Consider the following 18,640-nt stretch of genomic DNA (forward strand, 5'->3'; position numbering starts at 1 on the left):
TCTGAATGACATAAATCTTCAATTTCCAAGAACACTGAGGTAGGACAGATCTTGACCAACCCTCAGTGTCATGTATCTGAAGTATCTAACAAAATGAAATTCAACAGTGAAAAAAGTAAGATTCTATATTTAGGCAAGAAAAACCAAATTCACATGTATAGTATAGTTGGTACCTGGCTCAATAGTAGTTACTGTGAGAGGGATTTTGGAGGGTGGGGGATCTAGTGGACAATCACTTGTGAGAGGGATCTTGGAGCAATCATTTAAATATGAGCCAGCCCTGTGCTGCAGCTGCCAAAAAAGCCAATATAGTCCTAACTGTAGACTGTATTAACAGAGAGATAGAATCAAGATCACATCTTAACACCGCTTTATAATGCTTTGGTAAGACCACGCTTGGAATACTGCATCCAGTTTTAGCTGCCAGGATGTAAAAAAGATGTTGAGACTCTAGAAAGAGTGCAGAGAAGAGCAACAAAGATGATGAGGCTAACAAAGATGATTAGGAGGCTAAAACATATGAAGAATGGTTGCAGGAACTGGGCGTGTCTAGTTTAATGAAAAGAAAGACTAAGGGTGATATGATAGCAGTCTTCCAATATCTCAGGGGCTGCCACAAAGAAGAGGGAGTCAAGCTACTCTCCAAAGCACCTGAGGGCAGGAGAAGAAGCAATGGGTGGAAACTAATCAAGGAAATAAGCAACCTAGAACTAAGGAGAATGTCCTGACACTGACAACAACTCACCAGTGGAACCTTCAGAAGTAATAGGCGCTCCACCACTGGAGGTTTTGATTGAGACAACCAATTGTCTGAAATGATACAGGGCTTCCTGCCTGAGCAGGGGATTGGACTACTAGATGACCTCCAAGATCCCTTCCAACTCGGTTATTCTATTCTGTTAAGGAGACTATTATTGCAGCACATAGGGTTGTGCTGCACTTCAAAGCATCTTTCTTTGACTTGAGGAAGTCATTGGAGTGCCATCTTCTCAAGTAGGCCAATTCCATTGTGGCATTGAAGGAGCATGACTTTAACAATGCAAAAAAAAAAAAAAAAAAACTCATCCAGACAAATTGTGGCCACTTCACACAGGATTCTTAGGTCATGCAGTACTTCTCCACTACTACTCCTCCTCCTGCTGCTGCTGCTACTACTACTACTACATTTCCCCTCTTGCTTTGCTCTCTGATCTTATCTACTAACTGAATAGAGCACATCTCACATAGTTATTTTGGTCCACCTTCCATTGTGTTTAAATCTTAATGTGCTTCCTAAAAAAGAGAAGTAAAACAAGTATAACCTAAGTACCAATCTTCCCCTACTTACTCATTCATTCCTTTTGTTTGAAGAAGAAAGGAATCTACAGGCAAACATGTAATTATAACCCCCGCTCCTTATTATGTGCCGAAGTGTTGCAAACAGCTGATCTTTCCCATTCAGGAAGCCTTGTTCCATTATTATTATATTTTCTTCCTCAATATCCTTCCAGCATGTTATTGGTCCAGGGTTTTTATTTTATTATTTGGCAAAGTTCATTGAGCTTCATTCGCTTATCTGAAGAAAATGTGGCTGGGTCCTTTTCAGACAGACTCTCAGTGAATTTTCCAATTAAATCCCTTCCAACAGATGACAAAACACATTTGTTCTCTCATGTGGCCTTGGCCAAGATTGGCTGTTCTTAAACTTGCCTTCAGGCCCCTCTTTGTTCACTCTACATGGAAAGTCCATTCCAGCCCATTGAACAGCATCTGCTATTCAAAGGGATCCTACAGGCTGACATTTCCTTTCAATGGGCTTGCTTATTAAAATACTCTGACGGGAGATAAATATATCAGCTGAGCAGAAATTATATTCTATCAAAGACGGGAGAAGCTGAAGGGCTGTTTTGCTCATTTGTCTGTGGGATTAGTTTACCAAGGTTGTGAATAAAATCAGAATAAATAACATTTAAGAAAAGTAATTGACATTCCACTTGAAGCTATTAAAGAATATATATCTAATCAATCAATCAATCTATCTATCTATCTATCTATCTATCTATCTATCTATCTATCTATCTATCTATCTATATGGTATTCAGCTTTGTTCAGGTATTTTCCGACGTCATTATAGTTGTGCTTTTAAAGTTGTAGCAATGCTTCGGCAGAATCTCATCTGCCATCATCAGACTTCTGTATAGATTTATTATCATCTCTCTCTTTCGCTCTCTCTCTTTATCTATCTATCTGTCTGTCTGTCTATCTATCTATCTATCTATCTATCTATCTATCTATCTATCTATCTATCTATCTAATCTCTCTCTTTCTCTCTCTCTGTGTGTGTCTCTGTCTCTCTGTCTCTGTCTCTGTCTCTGTTTCTGTCTCTCTCTCTCTCTCTGTCAAAATAAAGCAGTCCCATATAAAAAGAAAACTAAAATAATAAAAAAAATCCTATAAAATGCAATTATAAACATTCTCTTCATCTTACAACCTACAGTTGAGCCCCAAATTTCTGTGGCTAACTGAGAAAGTTTTTAAGTGAGTTTTGGCTCATTTCATGACCTTTCTTGCCACAGTTGTTACGCAAATCACTGCAGCTCTTCAGTTAGCAACACGGTTGTTAAGTGAATCTGGCTTCCCCGTTGATTTTGCTTATCAGAAGGTCAGTAAAAGAGGATTGCATGAACCTGGGACACTGCAACCATCATAAATATGAGTCAGTTGCCAAGCACCTGATTTTTAAACACATAAGAGTAGGAATGCTGCAATGGTTGTAAGTGTGAAAAATGCTCATAAGTCACTTTTTCCAGTGCCGTTGTACCTTCAAACAACAGTCACTAAATGATTTTTTTTTGTAACTTCTGAAAATTTCCTGGGAATAATTGTATCTTGATGCCCATTGTCGTAATTCTATTTTTTCAATAACACTTTAAACCCAGAATATAGGGAACCGTGCTTTCCGAGTTTGCCCCTTGGCCAATTCGAAACCTGTTCAAAGGCTGAGAGTCACAAAATTTTGCTGAGCTTAATAAGCCGGCATCCTTCCAGGAATACAAAATCAACTTTGGAGAAGCGCTCCAGGCATGAGGTACCCTAAGCTCTTCAAAAATAGATTCCAGATTTTGGAAATGTAATTTACAATATATTAGCCAACTAGAAACCTTAATTTCCTGGTTCAGCACAGCAATACAACTTAACCAATAAAAAGCTACCAGAAATGGGAAAGGAAAAAAAAAATCTTTCTTCTCTACAAATATTAGATACAGTACTGGAAATGTAAGGAAGGGTGCTACACAGACATAAATATGGATCACTCAAGTCAAATTATGGACTCTCTGTCGAAGGATACAGAGAAGCAATAGAAAGCAAGCAGGAAAAGAGAATGTTTAAAATCCCTCTGTGAAATATCCATAATGGTAATTCTTCCAGTGCCAACTATTTAATACAGTACAGCTGAAAACTGTTCTGATAAGGATAAGCATATTTATTTTAGATTAAACAGAAGGCAGTTCAATAGGAATGTCAATGCAAAGGAGATAAGCTTAAGTAGCAATTGAGAACACTAACTAGCTAATTGAGTCCTTTATGTGTTTCTGTTTGTTTCTTTGCAAGCCTGGAAGAATAGAATAGAATGGAATGGAATGGAATGGAATAAGAGTTGGAAGGATCCTTGTAGGTTATCTAATTCAACACCCCTCCCAAGCAGGAGACCCTACACCATTTCTGACAGAAGGTATTATAGTCTCTTCTTGAAAGCTTGCGGTGATGAAGCTCTCACAACTTCTGAAGGCAACTTCTGTCCCATTGGTTGATTGTTCTCACTGTCAGAAAATTCCACTTTATTTCTAGGTTGAATCTCTCCTTGTTCAGTTTCCATCCATTATTCCTTGCCTGACCTTCTGGTGCTTTGGAAAATAAGTTGACTTCTCTCCTCTTGAGAAAACGATAGGTTTTAAACTGAAAGCTATAGGATTGGAGTGGGTCACTGCTTTATGTCATATTATTATCATCCCGTTCGATGATGCTTGAACCTATGAAAATGGACCTCCAGCTCATTTTCAGAGTTTCTCCTGTGTCTTGATAAGCTTGATTGGGTTTGATGAATCTAATTCTGCTTGATGGGCAGTAATTGTCTTGTTGTGTCAAACTTGAAATGAGAATCTAATAGATGTTGGTTGTCTCTTCTTGAACCATTGTTTTATTGATCTATCTAAGGAGAATCTGGAACAATTGCTGGCGGATCATTTGGAGAGCTCCAAGTTCTTTATCTAACATCCATGGACATGGTTCAATTGTCTCAGTTGGGTTTCACTACCAAAGCCTGGGATTTTCACATTATGGTGGGCTGCCCCCATCTTAGGTTTCAACCCCATCTTATTTTGAACATGCATATTTCATCCACATGCACCTTTTATTGTGTTGCCTTTATTTTGTAACTCAGCTGCAACAATATAATTGCTATCTTTTCAAAAATAGATTTAACTCTTTCAGGCTCCTCAGCGATAGTGTGACATTATTCAAGTGGGTTATAAAACTCACTTTTACATCTTAAATCTAGGAACTCTGGCTCTAGGGGTAATCCAAGTATGTGTTTTATGTCCATTTGTGTATGTGTTTCTAAGTTATCTGTTTCGATGATTCATAACAGGAGAAAACAAACAACATCCTGGAAAGCACATCAGAGAAATGAGTTCCTTTGTATTCAGCAGAATCTTAATCAAAATTATGTCTGTTCTGCACCTGTACCTGTATGTGATACTGATTAATGATTCATTTTATGGCAAGAAGTCCTTTGCTTTGAACTATAACTGAGTTACTGAATTTTATCACTTTATTGCCATTTAATGGTAATATAATATCTGTCAGGGTTACTGGAAGAAAGGCTGTTTACCCATCATAAATATATAAAGATTGAAAACAAAGAAATAATGACCAACAGAAATAGGTCCCGGGGTGCAATCTCAAAAATCTGGAGAACCACTTGAAAATCACGGGCATTGACATAATCACCATCAGTCAATTACAAAAGGTAGCTTTACTTGGAAGGGCTTACATCCTGCCATGATAGCTTTAATATTAATTCAAAAACTGGGAAAAATTCCAAATCCAATCTCAACATCTGGCTGACTGTGCAACCAACCATAATAATAACATCTGGAGAAACACTTGAACACCACCGGCATTGATATGAGCTGTGGTGATACAGTGGTTAGAATGTAGTACTGTAGGCTACTTCTGCTGACTGCTGGTTGCCAGCAGTTCAGCAGTTCGATTCTCACCGGCTCAAGGTCGACTCAGCCTTTCATCCTTCCAAGTTTGGTATAATGAGGAGCCAGTTTATTGGGGGCAAGATGCTGACTCTGTAAACTGCTTAGAGTGGGCTATAAAGCACCGTGAAGCGGTATATAAGTCTAAGTGCTATTGCTATTGACATAATCACCATCAGTCAATTGCAAAAGGCAGCTTTACTTGGAACAGCTTACATCCTGCCATGACAGCTTTAATATTATCGAAGGACAATGTTTGCCTATCTCAGGTCTTTAGGAAGGATTCAATAGGTGGACAATAATGTTGAATCCAATCTAAACAACTGGCAGGCTGTGCAACCAACCATATTAATAAAGGTATGTAGAGTTCACAGCTCTGCAGTTAAGGTCTCTTCCTCCGGATCACAATACACCCCAGCAGTAGAAAGGATTGGATAAATTAATTTCTACCACCGCGTTTGACAGATACTGTATGTGCAGTCATTGAGAAGTTTTGCAGCACTGTACTTGTACATTATTATATCTGAATCTGCTCCGGAGTGATTAGCTCCTCAACCATGTAGTCTGTACGCATTAAGCTGTAAGAGTTGTGAATTGAATGTAATTCACACCATTTCCAGTTACTTATTTCATCAAGGCAACTGCTACATGTCTAGCAGCATTTCCTTACTTTATTGGAAATCTTGACATCTCTTTATAAAACAGACTGAGTTTGCCATAGATTTATTTCTCTCTCCTTCTCTCCCTCCCCCTTTCTCCCTCTCTCTGTTTTTCACAATAGAAATAATAAAAAGATGCTCTCTCTTTCTTTTTTCTCTCTCTCTCCTTCCCTCTTTCTCCCCCTCTCTCTTTCACAATAGAAATAATAAAGATGTACTTGCTCGCTGTTTCTCTCCCTCCCTCTTTCCCCCCCTCTCTTTTTCACAATGGAAATAATGAAAATGCTCTCTCTCTCTCTCACACACACACACACACACACACATGCACAAAACTAGTCCTCAACTTATAACAGTTCATTTAGTGATTGTTCAAAGTTATAATGGCATTGAAAAAGGTGACTTATGACCAGTTTTCACACTTATGCCCATTGCAGCATTCCCCATAGTCACATAATCAAAATTCAGGCACGTGGCAAACTGACTTACATTTATTATTTACTTAGCGTACGGCAAATACAGGGACTTATAGGTTTTTTGTTGTTGTTGTTGTTGCCATGTAGAGTTCTACAAAGATGTCTTATTGCCAACTGCCATTAACCGCCAATTTTTCAATGTAGTCTGGCTGCCAGTTGTTGCTAGTCATTTGGTTCACACTACTGTGCTCTCTGGGGTATACCACAAGGAGGCAAGCTAGCATCACACCATACATTCATGTTTATGAGGTAGCACTGTCTCTGGGTCAGTGTTGTGGCCCGCCAGTGGATGGCAGAGCCAGCAGAAGATTCAGACAACGAGGAGGTTGGGGAGGAACCTGGGCCAGTCCTAGAGGCTGAGGAAGGCTCAGATGAGGGCTCTGTGTCATAGGCAGAAATGGGGCCAAGGCAGTCTGGCAGTCATCAGTTGCCTTTGGGGTTGGACAGAAGTAAAGTGGAGTAGCTTCCGGAACCAGTTCCCAGCCTGCACATGCACAGAGCTGTCAAAAGAAAGGCACAATTAAGAACTCAGGGTCAATGTGGGAGTAAGGCCACAGATGGACAATGATTGGACCCTCCTATCAGGATTAAAAGAGAAGCAAAAGGGGAGGGGGCTTTTGCAGGAAACAACTCACTCGTTAGGTTGGTTGGTTGTTCCAGTCTTGTGGAGATTTGTCTGTATAACCCAGCCCTTCGCTGCCAGCAGTGAGTGTGGAACTATTTACTGAGCAGCGTTCTAGGATTGATAAAGGTCTGAGCTCATTAGTCTATCTTCACAAGACTGTTTGCCAAGCTGTTGGCTGACTGTGAATGAAATAAATTCACATTAATGTTATAAAAGAGGTTTTTGGCAGGACTCAGAATTGACTTAGTGCTTTTTGGGGAGACTTAATTATCCCCCTTTGCAACCTTCTAACAAGCAAAGTCAGTGAGTAAGCCAGATTCCCTTAACAACAGTGTCATAACTCCAATAAAAAACAGACTGGAGCCAAGACAGCCAGGATGTGACACGACCATAGTCTTTCACTTGCCTAGTGTTACCACGTGGACGCTATAATGGATATTTGTCAAATAACTAACATCGGCTTCCTGACAAGGAGTGGTGTAATAATAATGATTCATGGCTGGATGTCAAAGGATGGATGTTGTAATAATGATAAGAAATAAATGAGGCTACATGGACTCATCGAGCAGGGGAAAGGTGCAGTTACCATGTTTCTTTAATTTAAGGATGCCGGATGTTAGGCAGTGAAGCCGGTCGGAAGGTGGTTATAGTACTTACGTTGTTATCCAAAGTATAACATGTATAAATACAGCTCTGGGTTGCAACAAAACCCAGAGCTGACTTTAAACATAATTTGATTGCTGTTACCTGTTGTTGTGGTGTGGAAGACGAATAAAAAACTTCACTGAAGCTACAGGAGTGAGTTGATATCTTATCGTTCACCCACTCAATCTTGGACAAACAGCTGACAAACAGTTTGACTAATTTAACAACTATAGTGATTCACTTAATAACAGTGGCAAGAAAGGTCATAAAGAGGGGGCAAACTCACTAAACAAATGTTTCACTTAGCAACATAAATGGTGGACTCAGTTGTCATCATAAGTCAAGAACTACATCAAGTGACAAAGCTCCCACAACTTCCGAAGGCAACTTCTGTTCCATTGGTTGATTGTTCTCACTGTCAGTAAATTTCTCCTAATTTCCACGTTGAATCTCTCCTTGTTCATTTTCCATCCATTATTCCTTGTCTGGACTTCAGGTGCTTTGGAAAATAGCTTGACCCCATCCTCCTCCCTGTGGCAGCCCCTCAAATATTGGAAGACCGCTATCCTGTCTCCCCTGGTCCTTCTCTTCACTAGACTAGCCAGGCCCAGTTCCTGCAACAGTTCTTCATATGTTTTAGTCTCCCTAATAATCCTGGTTGCTCTTCTCTGTTTGTATTACTCTAGCTCCCAAACTTTCAATGGATTTCTCTAGGTAGATCCATTTATCCATTGGTAGATCAATACCACTTTATAAAGCCTTAGTAAGGCCACACCTGGAACACCGCATCCAGTTTTGGTCACCACATTACAAAAAAGATGTTGAGACTTTGGAAAAAGTGCAAAGAAGATCAACTAAGATGATTGAAGGCCTGGAGACTAAAATATATGAAGAACTGTTGGAGGATTTGGGTTTGGCCAGTCTAGAGAAAAGGAGGACAAGGAGGGACATGATAACAGTGTTCCAATATCTGAGGGGTTGCCACAAAGAAGACAGGGTCAAATTCTTCTCCAAAGCACCAGAAGGCAAGTTAAGAAACAATGGATGGAAACTAATTGAGAAAAGCAATGTGGAATTAAGGAGAAACTTCCTAACAATGAGAACAATTAATCAGTGGAACAGCTTGCCTTCAGAAGTTGTAGGTAGGATCACTGGAGGTTTTTAAGAAGAGATTGGACAGATACCTATCTGGAATGGTATAGGATCACCTGCTTGAACAGAAAGTTGGACTAGAAGACCTCCAAGGTTCCTCCAGCTCCATTCTGATTGATTGAATCTATAGCTCAGTTCTGTTGTGGGCCCTTCCAGCTAGCTGCAAGACCTTCAGATGTTATTGAAGATCATTTATCCATGTGGCTCTGCTTAAAATGATGTTTCTTTAGGGACTGCAGAGTGAAATATGAAGTTATCTGGGATGGTAAATCTGAGATGTCAGACAGATGGTGAAGCATCACTGCACACCCACAGAAATGCATTTCATTTTTATTTGGGGAATATGTTTGCTCCATCTGAACTTGCAGAACAAAGAAATATAGTAGCTATTCCTACATTCCACCATGGTTTTTTTTTTTTTTGTTTAACAGATCAATGGGCTTGGTCAATATAACCATAATAGATTTACAGCAAATTCATTAACAATCCGATTTGGTGAAAATGAGCAGAAAACAAAAGAGAGATAAAAGCTATTGGAAAGGAACAAATGCTTGTGCGGTGAAGTCAAACTTCAAATAAAAAAGTTTAATAGATTGATCTCTCTGTTCAGGAATTCTTTCCAACATTACTTCTTATACTAAGTCTTACACTTAGGCAAGAAAACCCAAAAGTACACATAAAGAGTGCGTGAAACCAGGCTTAATAGCAGTAAGAGGGAGAGGGATCTTGGAGTCTTAGTGGACAACTAGTTAAATATCAGGCAGCAGTGTGCAGTGGCAGCCAAAAAAGCCAATGCATTAAGAGAGAGATACAGTCTAGATCAAGTGGGTACTAATACCACTCTGTAAAGCCTTAGTAAGACCACACCTAGAGTACTGCATTCAGTTTTGGTCACCACACTATAAAAAAAAATGTTGAGACTCTAGAAAAAGTACAGAGAAGAGCAACCAGGATGATGAGGGGACTGGAGACTAAAACATATGAAGAATGGTTACAGGAAATGGGCTTGGCTAGTCTAGTGAAGAGAAGGACCAGGTGAGACATTATAACAGATTTCCAATATTTGAGGGGCTGCCATAGAGAGGAAGGGGTCAAGCTGTTTTCCAAAGCACCTGAAGGCCAGACAAGGAATAATGGATGGAAATTGATCAAGGAGAAATTCAACCTAGAAATAAAGAGAAATTTTATGACAGTGAGAACAATCAACCCATGGAACAGAAGTTGCCTTCAGAAGTTGTGGGAGCTTCATCACTGGAAGCTTTCAAGAAGAGATTGGACTGCCATTTGCCAGAAATGGTGTAGGGTCTCCTGCAGGGGTGGGGGGTTGGACTAGATGACCTACAAGGTCCCTTCCAACTCTATTAATCATGTAATCTGTAAAATTTTCTTCAAAATCTAGTCTGTTGCATCATTACAAAGGGGTTTATCTCTACATTGCTGAAAAGTATTTGAGACAAAACCCACCTCTGTCGCTAAGGGATGCCTGAAAAGCTAGCGCCAGAATGCAATGCTGATAATTTTTTTGTTTAAAAAAAATATTTTTTATACAAGTATAAGATACAAAGGAAAAAAAAAAGATATGAAAAACTAAGAAAAGGGGGAGGGGGAAAAGGGATATAGTGTAAAAGGAAAAAAGAAAAGAGAAAGAGACTGACTTCTGACTCTCTTTAGCACAGGAGAAGATAACAACATTACAAACACAACATTTTGCTTTTATACAACAGTTTGTGCAAGCCATTTCTATAACAATAAGCCTATCTAACATAGCTTACAAAAACAAAATCAAAATTTCATTTTTTTTTCCATTGCAAGCACAAAATCCAGAAGCAGTTTCAAAAATAGAGGCAAGGTTAGATATATTCTCTTCTTTGGATTAAAAAAAAAATCAGTTTAACTATCTCTGCTTCTTTTTCCTGTGAGGAATAATACTCTGTTTCCCTGAAAATATGACCTACTCTAAAAGTAAGTCCTAGCTTGATTTATTTACATGTGCACTACCCCCAAAATATAAGCACTACCCCCCAAAATAAGCCCACCCTCTACAAAATTGTTCTTTAAGTACCACATCCGCACAATCTAGTTAAACAGACTTTTGGTACAATGGTAAGAGGGTGAAAAAAAGAAAAAAAAATTAAGTAGATTTTTTTTTTTTTTTTTTTTTTTTTTTTTTTTTTTTTTTGGTTTTTGTTTTTTTTTTTTTTTTTTTTTTTTTTTTTTTTTTTTTTTTTTTGGTTAGATTTGGTTTTTTTTGGGTTTTTTTTTTTTTAAATTATTTTTTTTATATTTATGGTTTTTTTTTAGGGTTTTTTTTTTTTTTTTTTTTTTTTAATTTTTTTTTTTTGTTGTTTTTGGGTTTTTGTGTTTTTTTTGATGGTGGTTTTTTTTTTGGTTAGGGGTAGTTTTAATAATTGAAGGAAGGCATACCACCTATTTATTTACTAAATATTGGTTTTTATTTTTTTTTGGGGGTTGTTTGTTTTATTTTTTTTTTGTTTTTTTTTTTTTTTAAAATAAAAAAAAAAATAAGCTAGGGTGAGGATGGAGGGGTGGAGCTGCCCTACTACTTACCTTTGGACAGTTGTAGCCAGTCTTTGCCCACCCCGACACCTGCCTTGCCGGCCCATTTTTCTGCAGCCAGCAAGGCTGGCAAGGCTTTCCTGAAGGCCTCTGGAGATGAGAACAAAGCTCCTCCCCTATTTCCCCATGATTTTCATTTTTGGTTTCTATTTCTATATTTTGAGAAACTAATAACATTGGAACCACCCCAAAAAGAAACAAACATTGTCACATTGCAATAGAACTTTTAATGAAGTGTACTGAGAATGAAGGCATTCAGAGTTGCTTGAATTAGCGCACGTTCCTTTTATGTTTCTACCTTGCTAACATCCTCCTCTTCCTCCAAAAATGTTTTTTTTCCCTCACACCAGGGAAAGAAAAGCTTCTTTTTTGTCTGTCCCAAATCTCCTTCCTGTCAGCCTTCTTGTATCCACCAAGAAAGCAAAAAGAAAGCGGGTATCAGGACCTCATAGATGTTGCCATTCTAGTGGGAGCAGGGCATGATAACTTTTTATGACCACTTAAAATCTCTGCCCTTTCATTTTTTTAATTTATTTATCTTCCTGGACTAGGGAGGAAGGAGAGATTAGCTTAGGGTCATCTGTGTTGTGGCCTACCAGCAGCCAGTGGAGCTGGTAGAGATTTGGACAGTGAGGAGGTTGAGTAGGAACATGGAGCAGTCCTGCAGTCTGGGGAAGGCTTTGCTGAGTGCTCTGCATCAGAGGCAGAGGTGAGGCCAGGGCTGCCTGACAGTTATCAGCTGCCTTTGGAGTTGGACATCAATGAGGCAGAAGAACAGCTGGAGCCTGTTCCCAGTGTGCGCATGTAAAGAGCTGCCAGAAGAAGGGAACAACTAAGGAACAAGGGTCGACTTGGGAATAAAGCCACAGGTGGATGGTAAATGGCCCCTCCCATAAGGAATAAAAGAGGAATGAAAGGGGAGTGGGATTTTGCAGGAGACAATTAGTTCATTTGGGTGAAGATCTGTTCCTGCATTCTTGCCAAGCATTGTCTGCTACAGTGTTTCTCCAACAATATGACCTCCCCCAATAGGAAGACCCAGCATGTTTTCTAGACATAAAATGAAATTAAGCCCCTCCCCCCAAATTTAGGCCTATTTTAAAATGCAAAATGGGGGAGGGCGGGGGGGACTTTCCATTAGGAGCACCCCGCAGGCAGCAATTCCTCGCCACCAGCTGCTCCTAATGGGCGATCATGGCAGAGCACGGAGAGCTCCCTACTCCTGCCAAGCACCTTTGCGGCAGACCCAAGGCCTTCAGCTCCCGCCACTGTTGATTTCCCTTCTGCCCATGCTGCTGCCACATTTGGAACTGCCACTTCCACGTTTGGAGCACCGCTGCTGTTTGGAGCACCGCTGCTGTTTGGAGCTGCCGCTTCTGCATTTGGAGCTGCAGCTGTATTTGGACCTGCCGCTTCTGCATTTGGAACCCCACCACTGTTTGGAGCACTGCCACTGTTTGGAGTTGCCATGTCTGCATTTGGAGCTGCTGCTGCGTTTGGAGCTGCCGCTTCCGCATTTGGAGCACTGCCACTGTTTGGAGCACCACCACCATTTGGAGTACCACTGCCACTCCAAACAAGGTGGCAGCTCCAAACATGGCAGCGGTGCTCCAAATGGCAGCGGCACTCCAAACACGGAAGCGGCAGCTCCAAACATGGCGGCGGTGCTCCAAATGGCAGAGGCACTCTAAACACGGAAGCGGCAGCTCCAAACATGGTGGCGGTGCTCCAAATGGCAGAGGCACTCTAAACACAGGAGCGGCAGCTCCAAACATGGCAGCGATGCTCCAAATGGCAGAGGCACTCTAAACACGTGAGCGGCAGCTCCAAACATGGTGGTGGTGCTCCAAATGGTGGTGGCACTCCAAATGGCAGCGGCACTCCAAACATGGGAGCGGTAGTTCCAAACATGGAGGTGGTGCTCCAAATGGCGGCGGCACTCCAAATGGCAGCGGCACTCCAAACACGGAAGCGGCAGCTCCAAACGTGGCAGCGGAATGGGCAGGAGGGAAAGCAACAGCGGTGGGTGCCAAAGGTCTTGGGTCTGCAACAAAGGTGTTTGGTGAGAGTAGGGAGCTCTCTGCGCTTCGCCATGATCACCCATTAGGAGCGGCTGGTGGCGAGGCTGCCCACGGGGCGTTGTAGACAAGGATGCAAAGGGGGGAATTAAGTCACCCCCGAAAAGACGGCCTAGCCATTTTTTTCGGGGCTCAAAAAAAATATAAGACCCAGCCTTATTTTATGAGAAACACGATAGAGTGTGGCATCTGAAAGATATCGGCCTGGCAACTCTCCAATCCTGATAAAGGTCTGTAATTGTGAACTATCTTGAAAGACTGTTGCCTGGAACTTTGCTGGAGAGCAATTCACTGAAAACTAAATAAAAGGGATTTATCGGGATGAGGAGTCAGCTTTGTGCTGCTGGGGAAGCCTAGATCAGAACAATCTGTTTTGTCTCAGCTCTGAGGAAATGCAAGCAGTGCCCAAGAACAATTTCTTACCACCTTCTCAGCTTGAGGTTCCCACAACTTCACACCTGCGGATTGGCTTGCCTTGGACTGGACCAGAGGGGAGGGATTTCTGCAACATTTAACCTAATGGTTTTGATCTTCTTGCTATCACTACCTCCCAATAAAAGTTCCATTTGAAATGCTGCCTGTTTCAACAGTTCTGCTTTCTTGCGGGGACAGGAGAGGCAAGTCCTTACAGCAGGCTCCCATTTTCTGCAGCCTAATGGCTTATTGCAAGGTATTAAAGTTTAATACAGTAGCTTTCTTAGTCTTCTTACTTTACTTGATCTTCCACTTGACAAGAGCAGCAGGACAAACAAATTGATTGTCAGAACATCTCCGGCTCAGAATTTATTCGCCTGTTAAGTGAAAGGCACAGGTTTCCACAGACAAAGGGAGATTTTTCCTCTCCTTCTTAGAACAAAAACATTTGCTTCCTTACAACTTCCATCATTCCACTGGGGTTTTGCTTTAAAAAAAATAAAAATTCTCACCTGTAACAAGTTTTGTACACATTTAGTAAGACAATGACTGCAAGAAGTTTTATCTTTAGCTGAGCTGAAGATCACTTTTTGCCAATGGCGTTTATTTCTGAAATGGGCAGAGGGAAAAATAATCATAATAAACAAAAAATGAAATAAAAATCAAGAAGAAAAATATACACAGAATGATATTTACATGCAGAGTACATTTTTAAACAACTAACTAAGTGCCGAAATGTATATTATATACTGGTTTAATTTTTAAATAGATTGCTTGTAGAAGAGGCACGAAGGGAAAAGAATTTTTCTGGGATCATTTATTCACTGCTGCTTTGCTCAAACTGAGGACTCAGTAGGTAAATGTGCTGTTGCAATCTTCTTTTTATGGGTTGGAGGGGAGTAAACAGCTGATCTTCCTCATTTCAAAGAGTTTGGTGCTAATCAAGTTTTAAAAAGACTTCCAGCTTACACAGCAGCTTGAGAAATTTTTGCATGAAAATATCAGTGGAGATATATTAGCATCTATTCTGATTGGATTGGACCATTACAGGTTTTGTTTCAAGTCAGATTTTGAGAATACGGTTTGATTGATATCAACCAAAACTAGATCCCTGAAACCAATCTAAAGTCAACAATACAACAGAAGCATCTGTAATCCAACTAAAAAGAATGGAAACCACTGAGTACCGTTGTCAACCCTGGAGCCATTTTCCCCTGGCACCTTCAGGGATGCCACCCCTCTGATTTTTTCCAGAGGTCTTCTTCAACTGAGAGGGGCAGCCTGTCAGCCCTAGAGCCATTTTCCCTGGTACCACCAGGGCTGTCACAATGGAGATGAGTCGAGCTATGGGAACAGGAGGGGGGAGGAAGCTGGGGATTGTAGCCAAAATAAAATTCTTTCCTCTGAGAACCAAGGACATTCCCACCAGGTGTGAGGAGGTGGGATCTGAGACCAAGTGGTGACCTGATTGGACTGTGACCTGATTGGACTATGACCTGATTGGACTGTGACCTGATTGGACCATGTGATGGACTGCATGGGCAGGGAAAAGAAAACTTAAAACCCCAACGGCGGGGGGGGGGGGTTAGAGTCAAGTTTGCTCAGATGTGCAAATATGACATGCCTAATAAATCTGAGGAACTTGGAGTTTTGATTCCATTGGGTGTGTTACTTGGAACCCTGTTTGCTAGAACGGATGGGAGGAGAGGAGAAATGTAGAGAAACTTCCAGCTCATCCATGGGAAGAAGGTGACGTGCAGAGTGATTCTTGTGTCCTTCCAACAATAAAGGTAACATCTAGAAGGTGAGTCCAGGACAGGCAAGACAAGAAACAATGGATGGAAACTAATCAGGGAGAGAAGCAACCTAGAACGAAGGAGATATTTCTTGACAAATAGAACAATCAACCAGTGGAACGACTTGCCTTTAAAAGTTGTGGGTACTCCGTCACTGGAGGTTTTCAAGAAGAAACTGGACAGCCACTTGTCCAGAATGGTATGGGCTCTTCTGCTTGAACATGGGGTTGGACTAGAAGACCTCCAAGGTCCCTTCCAATCCTATTATTCTGATATTCTAATGGGTTCTTTGGGAGAACCTAACCAAGAAGGCACAGTGGTATCAATGGGAGAAGGCAGTTGGAGAGAAAAAAATGTGGGAGAAAAAATCAATGTCAAAGCTATGTCCATTAGGCTGTTAGCAGTTGAGTTTGGGAAAGGAGAAAGATTTAGGACACCTTTTTTTTAAATTTTGAGTGTAAACTGAGCAGTAGTAATCAATGAGTTGAAGTTTGAACCCGTTACCATTTCCTCTTCTTGTCCTGCCATGTTTTAGAGGTCCATCCCCAGAAAATAATTGAAGAATAATGTAAAGCAAGACTGGGAATTTTGTTCTTATTTGTTCCTTTCGGAACCCAACCACTCTCTCTCTCTCTCTCTGTTGTGTGGCATGGTATAAAACACAACGAAACACGGAAGCATTGCCTTCCCCTGAAAATATGGGTGTCACCATCGCAAAAGTGCAGGAGGGGAGGAGAAGTTGCTAAGATCACAAAAACACAACACCACACAACACCCCTCCTCCACCATCTGTACAACAAGCAGTGGGTGATGGAGAGCTATTTTATGCCCGGAGAGGCAGGGAAAATGATAGAAACAATCTCTGAAGGAAGGCTGTTCATATAGTTTCATTTCTGCTAGATATAACCTGACATCAAAGAGTAAAAAAAACAAACACAGAATCTCGAGAGGCTGTTGCTTTATACAATATTTTATATAGGCTGTTTACAAGGTCACCTTACATTTCACTAGAATCTGCTGAGAGTCTTCTGTCAAGATCCCATTACAACTTTTGTTGAAAAGGGTAGTTGCACCAAGCTGGTTTCCTCGGACAATTCATGAGATGATTGTGTTTAATACTGATGCAAATTCCATCGCTGTCTTTTTATTGCCTCACGCTCTCCTTAATTGGCAATAGCCCATCTTTGTCAAGGTAAGCAATTTGATAAGGCCACTTTTGTTTTTATATATGCTTCCCTTCCTCAGTAAATCCCTCGCTCTTCGAGAGTCGCACCATCCCTGGCATTGTTATTGACAGTGGAGAAATATAAGTATGACTTTATGGTCTAGCACTGCGACAGTTTTATAGAGGGAAACTTTGATCTCACCTCTAAATATGCATCAAGTGACTGATGAGTAAAACTGACTATGAGGCAAAAAAAAAAGGGGGAAACACAAAACAAAAGAAGCAGCAGAACCAAACTGTTTTCTTGTTTTCGGCCTTGTCAGCCAGTCTGGGTTTCAATCCAATCTAAAGCAAGATTTAAGGTATCAAATATCTATACCTGGGATGCAAACTTCCATAGAGCCACTTGTTGTTGTTAGTCACAAAGTCATGTTCGACTCACTGTGACCCCATGGACAATGTTCCTCCAGGTCTTCTTGTCCTCTACCATCCCTCAGAGTCCATTGAAGCTCACACCTCCTGCTTCAGGGACTCCATCCAGCCACCTCCTTCTCTGCCGTCCCCTTCTTCTTCTTCTGCCCTCCATCGTTCCCAGAATTAGGCTCTTCTCCTGTGAGTCCTTCCTTCTCATTTGATAGCCAAAGTATTTGAGTTTCACCTTCAGGATCTGGCCTTCTAAAGGGCAGTCAGGGTTGATCTCCTCTAGGACTGACCAGTTGGATCGCCTTGCAGTCCAAGGGACTCGCAAGAGTCTTCTCCAGCACCAGAGTTCAAAGGCCTCCATTCTTTGGCACTTAGCCTTCCTTATGGGCCAACTTTCACAGCCATACATAGCCTGAACTTTACGCCCTTTTCTTGGCAGGGTGAGACTAGAGCCACTAGATGGCAACAAAATGTCACGAAGGGTTTTTTTTAGGGCTTTGCCACCATCTAGTGGTAATCTGGATTTTGCAGAACCCCTTCCTTCCCAATAGTAGCCCAGAAGAAGTCAATGGAGGGTAAAATAAATAAATAAACCAGCTTCAAGTGTAATATTGAATGGAGTAAAATGTATCTTATGCTTTACTACACTGTGATCCTACACAAGTAGGTGTACAGACCTATGCAAATAAAAATTGATCTGCCAATAATATTCAGGTCATTATAATATTTCAAGCTGAAGCTCGGGACTATTGAAGCTGCTAAGAATAAGGACAAAATCTACCCTTAAAGGCAGAAGGAAATATTTAGCAGATTCTTCTGCTTATTTTTTCCTACACATTAGGAATAAATATTATGGTGCAATTTTGAAAAAAAAAAGTGGGTTTTAAGGCTCTTGAAGGTTCACTGTAATTGTCAGGAATTGTACAGGGAAGGGCCTGAAAGAAGTTCAGTGTGTCACATCTCCTTTTGTGAAATGATTGATTGCAAATGATTGCATACTTTGAAAATATAGCTATAACAATATGCTGGAGTACTCAAATAGCCATTAGTGTTATATAATTGACAAATCTACTTCACAAACTGCAGTCTATTAATAATGTAAAGTTGTGCTGATTATATTTAATACTACTGTAGTGTGGGTTGTTAGACAAAAATACAATCCTCCCAGACGTATGTTAGTGGTCAAACTCATATCTCAGCTGCAGTGGGGGAATTCAAAATATTTTACAATCAGTTCTGTAGGTGCGGGTGTGGGGAGCATTCTAAAATGGGCAATTTTAAGCATGAAAACTTACTTTACCATCAGCGCTGGTGACTTAAATAGCTGAGGTGCAGTAATCCACTCTGCCACGCCTATGAGCTGAGCTACAAACAAAGGAAATATGCA

This window comes from Pseudonaja textilis, chromosome 8 (genome assembly GCF_049901715.1).
Source record: "Pseudonaja textilis isolate UNSWEBS1 chromosome 8, rPseTex1.2, whole genome shotgun sequence".
Taxonomy (NCBI): Eukaryota; Metazoa; Chordata; class Lepidosauria; order Squamata; family Elapidae; genus Pseudonaja; species Pseudonaja textilis.